Below are 6,024 nucleotides of genomic sequence, written 5' to 3' on the forward strand. Positions count from 1 at the left end.
CTCTTTAACCCCCTTGTGCAGCGGGGTAAATGATAGCCAGCCGGCTGATAACTGAATCTCCGCTGTGTTCTGCAGTCTAGGAGAAGATACAGACGCGTTTCCCCGCCTTCTAAACCTCGGCAACTTCCTCAGTATAAATCACTCTCCCTAGCCGCTCCTCCTTTTAAGCACGTTTTTTCGTGGCTCACGCAGGCGCCATAGATATGCTTCCCAAGCCTCTTTCTCATGACAGTCACCTGCGCATGTGCTGATAGCTCGTTTTGTTACCCGCATCCAAGCCTATTTTCCAGTCTTTATAGATTTAAATATACATTGCAGCATAGCTTTCACCTATCTACATATAGTATTTAATAATTAACGGAGCTCAATAATGTATAATATATAAAATAACATTAATATCCACAATACATATATACTATATATAAAAGAATATACATCGAATTTCAAACATTGGCATTACCAGTCCCTACACCATCTAGTGGTTACACATAATACATATTTCAAGTCGCAGACACATCAATTTTTTGTCCTCAATAGTTCTTAAGATTTATAAATTAGATATGATCTCATATAACATTATCTTAATGATTAGCATAAAAAGGAAAGTTGTATACATTTTTGTTTTTATATATACTTTCTATTGTCACATAATAAGCCAAATAGACATAAGATAGGAGATCTTTACCCCACAAATTATTTCTTCATTTCTACTTAATCACTATCAAATCCACACATCTTTATCCATATCTTATAACTAAGCAATTTCAAATTAGACCCCATTTAACTCTATCATGTCATTTAAACCGGAAGGGACCATGGTGTCCATTCGAAATATCCAATATGCTTCGCGTCTCCGAAGTCTATCAAATCGATCTCCACCCCTATTTGTCGTCCTAATATGTTCTATACCAATCATTAGTATATTTTCCCACTTTGAATTCTGACAATGTACAACATGGTCTGACAATGGGTGCTTATCACCTCTCATGATGTTTCTACGATGCTCCATATATCTGACATGAAGAGTTCTAGTGGTCCGGCCTATATATTGTTTACCACATTGGCATGAAATTAAATAAATAATATAGGTAGACATACAATTCATAAAATCCTTAACAGGAAATATTTCGCCTGTTGAAAATGACTGGAAATTAATACTCTTCCTGGGTATATTCTTACAAGATAGACAATTTATTTTCCCACATTTGTGGTATCCCATTGGTTTAACCGGGAGCCAAGTATTTTATACCCCTATATCCAGTTTTTTCTCCCTCACATAATGACTAGGTACTCATTTTTTTTTAAATTATCTGCCTTTCTAAAAATGGTATATCCCTTTGGATTAAATTGTGGCTTTAAATATTCATCAAGAAGTAATAATGAGGTATTTTTCTTTATAACTTGACTGATTTTATAAGCACAGCTATTATACTGTGTAGTAAAGGCTACAATTCTGTCACTATTCATATCCATCGACTTACTATGATCCCTAGGTTTAAGCAATTCCTCTCTATCTATACCTTCCACTTCTAGGGACCCTGTCTCTAATAATTCCTGTGGGTATCCCTGTTTTAAGAATGACTCCATAAGTTTTTTTTATCTTGTATCCGATATGTCGATATTGAGGTGCAATTCCGCCTCAGTCTGACAAACTGACCCCTGGGGATGTTATCCTTCCAACATCGCTTATGAGAACTATTATAATTGAGATATCTATTTTGATCAACCACCTTAATATATGTTTTCGTCACCAGTTGATCCTCCTCTATTGATAGCTCTATATCCAAAAAACTAATATTTGTATAACTGTAATTAAAAGTGAACTTCAAACCATATTCATTATTATTTAGACCATTAGTGAAATCATGCAGTGCCTCAAAACCACCACCCCAAATAATAAATAAATCATCTATTTTTCGGCCATAGTAGACCAGATCCGCCCCGAGGTCTCCTCCCCACACATGTTCGTCTTCAAAGACTCCCATGTATAGGTTAGCGAAACTCGGAGTGAATCTGGCCCCCATGGCCACACCCCATGTTTGTAAATATACAGGTCATTGGTTTAACAGTGAATTTTAAGAAGTATTATAAATATAGTATTTCTGTTTTATGAATATTTTATTAATATGTATTGATGCTGGCCGGTATCCACTATAGCGATATGTTGAAAAATATATAAAATAAAATCTACAAACAGATTAAATAGCGCTTTCCTGTTGTTAAAATGGGTAACTTGTACTAGTACTTAGCTGTGGTTTCATCCATTGTAGGTGTTGCTATCAAATATTTCTAGTGGCCAGCTACTGTAAGTGTCTTCCTAGTCTCGCTTTAATAATTAGCACTTGTAGATCTCTTCTAGGCTAGAAATGTTTTATTGCATGCATGAGAAATTTGTGATCTCCCTGCATACTGAGCTCTCAGGAATAGCGTCCACTTCCCTCACGTGCCCCTTTCTTTCCCTCACTTATATCATCATCTCTTCCCCACTGCCTTTGATGGCACCTAACCCTTGGATTCTGTCACCCTGCTGCTTAGTTGGATATTATAACCACTGATGTTGCATTGTTTACAAACCTTGTCCATGTCCTTTAATGTTCTGTAGGTCACTTTTTTCCTTTGTTTTGTTCATAATGTTTCTGTTTATGTACTTTGTAAGATGCTGTGGACCCCTTGTGGCACCATATAAATAAAGGATAATATCCCCAACTGACGTATCTCTACCAAATGGACTGGGTGGGATTTTCTATAGACATTGAGGGGTAAATTTACTAAGATGGGAGTTCTATTTAAGATGGGATGTTTCCCATAGCAACCAATCAGATTCTACTTCTCATTTATCTAGCACCTTCCAGAAGATAATTCCTGGAATCTGGCTGGTTGCTGTGGGCAACATCCCATCTTAAATAGAACTCCCATCTTAGTAAATTTCCCTTGAGTCTAGGGTAGAAAAATTATTTTCCATTTGGCTCCCATATTTTACAACATTACCATCTCATGTGAAAAACTCCACTAGACAAGCTGTCAGGCTGACTTCTTAGTGTAATTTGGAAACACTGACCAGTGGATATCCTCCCTTTTAAAAATGTCTGTTTATTAACTAGCATGACTAATCACACTTCTAGTAGGCGATTCCTCCTTTATTATATCTGTCATTTGCTGCTCTTTTACTGGTCTAATTATGGACATCTGTTTAACCTTATAGAACACAAGTTCTCAAACTCGGTCCTCAGGACCCCAAACAGTTCACGTTATCCAAGTCACCTCACAGAATCGCAAGTGAAATAATCAGCTCCACCTGTGAATCTTTAAAACGTATCAGTGAGTAATGACTACACCTGTGTACCTACTTGGTGATCTGGAAAACGTGAACTGTGTGGGGTACTGAGGACCAAGTTTGAGAACCACTGTTCTAGAATGTCTCATGTTACTCTACTATGTTCTTCTTCTGTATTCCTTTTTTTAGAGCAATTCTCTGCAATGTGAATATAGATTTGAATCTATATTTTGCTATTCACATATTTTCTATGCTTACTTCTTAACCTATTGTTCTTTGTATTTTTGGGATAGACAGATAGATATTTTCTGTGTCTACATGACTTTTCTAAAAAAAAATATTTAAATAAAGGATAAAGTAATAACAACAATACATTAAACCGTTACCTGGTGTGGCCACAAGTGATGCATGTGGACTTTCAGTGATCCAGTGATATCTCATGCCAACTGTGTTGCCGGAGACCAGTTGTTGAGACACAGCAGCCAGAGTACCGGACACCACCAGGCATACATGAACGGGTCCTGCGACTACAGATGCAGAACAGCATCAGCTTTTCAGTGATTGACAGTCTAATACCGTTTGGGGGTGAGGAGGTGGCAGCGATGGCCTCCGTTTCTCCAATCAGAGGCCCTTGCAAGGGAGGGAAAAGGCCACCATTTTCTGGGCTTGTGCATGTATTGTGGTTCCATATAAGTGGCCATGAAAAACCCTATTTTAAAATGCATATAGCCATAAGAATCATTGTGCCTTATAAACAATGCAGGAAAATAGCACGAGAGAGAGAGAGAGAGGGAGAGGGTGGATTGGGAACTAAAAGTGGCCCTGGAAAAAAATTCTAGAAGTGGCCTCCCATGGGCGGTACCAAATGAAGTGTAGGCGGGACAAACACCAAAGTAGGAAAGATAAGTACATCACTACTGTGTGGAAGTTGTTGGTTTCAATGTTATTGGTAGTTGTGGCCCCAACTCTCACAGACCTTTAACCTGCAGTGACAAACCCCAAACCTTCATATTCTAAATAACACCCAGCCACCGCCACCGAGACTGAACACAGACACCAAAACCTCCAGCAAAAAGACATACTATCATTAAAACAAAGAGACCAAACTCAATGCCCAAAAAGCACAAATATCCCCACCCCTGGAGCCAGGAATCACCCCAGAAATTGGTTCAAACCCAGTTAATAGCAACTCCTGACCCTTTAGTGGGGGCTGGCACACACACAGGGCTGGGTACAGGAGCAGGGGCTGGCACACACACAGGGCTGGGTACAGGAGCAGGGGCTGGCACACACACAAGGCAGTCTAAACCAAACCCTGTATGGCTGGTAAAGTATCCTCCTCCCCCCATATATATCCTCCCCCCCCCCCCCCCCATATATATGTAGCGGACCACTTGTGATGGCCTACAACCTGTAATGTTTAATAATAAGAATTTACTTACCGATAATTCTATTTCTCATAGTCCGTAGTGGATGCTGGGGACTCCGTCAGGACCATGGGGTTTAGCGGCTCCGCAGGAGACAGGGCACAATAATAAAAGCTTTAGGATCAGGTGGTGTGCACTGGCTCCTCCCCCTATGACCCTCCTCCAAGCCTCAGTTAGGATACTGTGCCCGGACGAGCGTGCATAATAAGGAAGGATATTGAATCCCGGGTAAGACTCATACCAGCCACACCAATCACACCGTACAACCTGTGATCTGAACCCAGTTAACAGTATGATAACAACGAAGGAGCCTCTGAAAAGATGGCTCACAACAAGAATAACCCGATTTTTGTAACAATAACTATGTACAAGTATTGCAGACAATCCGCACTTGGGATGGGCGCCCAGCATCCACTACGGACTACGAGAAATAGAATTATCGGTAAGTAAATTCTTATTTTCTCTAACGTCCTAAGTGGATGCTGGGGACTCCGTCAGGACCATGGGGATTATACCAAAGCTCCCAAACGGGCGGGAAAGTGCGGATGACTCTGCAGCACCGAATGAGAGAACTCCAGGTCCTCCTCAGTCAGGGTGTGCCCCTGACCAAGTAGCAGCTCGGCAAAGTTGTAAAGCCGAGACCCCTCGGGCAGCCGCCCAAGATGAGCCCACTTCCTTGTGGAATGGGCTTTTACTGATTTTGGCTGTGGCAAGCCTGCCACAGAATGTGCAAGCTGAATTGTACTACAAATCCAGCGAGCAATCGTCTGCTTAGAAGCAGGAACACCCATCTTGTTGGGTGCATACAGGCTAAACAGCGAGTCAGATTTTCTGACTCCAGTCGTCCTGGAAACATATATTTTCAGGGCCCTGACAACGTCAAGTAACTTGGAGTCCTCCAAGCCCCTAGTAGCCGCAGGTACCACAATAGGTTGGTTCATGTGAAAAACAGAAAACACCTTAAGGAGAAATTGAGGACGAGTCCTCAATTCTGCCCTATCAGAATGAAAAATTAAGTAAGGGCTTTTATATGATAAAGCCGCCCATTCTGACACACGCCTGGCTGAAGCCAGGGCTAATAGAATCTTCACCTTCCATGTGAAATATTTTAATTCCACAGTGGTGAGTGGATCAAACCAATGTGACTTTAGGAAACTCAAAACAACATTGAGATCCCAAGGTGCCACTGGGGGCACAAAAGGAGGCTGTATATGCAGTACCCCTTTTACAAACGTCTGAACTTCAGGCACTGAAGCCAGTTCTTTCTGGAAGAAATTCGACAGGGTCGAAATTTGAACCTTAATGGACCCTAATTTTAGGCCC

The sequence above is a fragment of the Pseudophryne corroboree genome, chromosome 3, assembly GCF_028390025.1.
Source record: "Pseudophryne corroboree isolate aPseCor3 chromosome 3, aPseCor3.hap2, whole genome shotgun sequence".
NCBI classification, from domain to species: Eukaryota; Metazoa; Chordata; class Amphibia; order Anura; family Myobatrachidae; genus Pseudophryne; species Pseudophryne corroboree.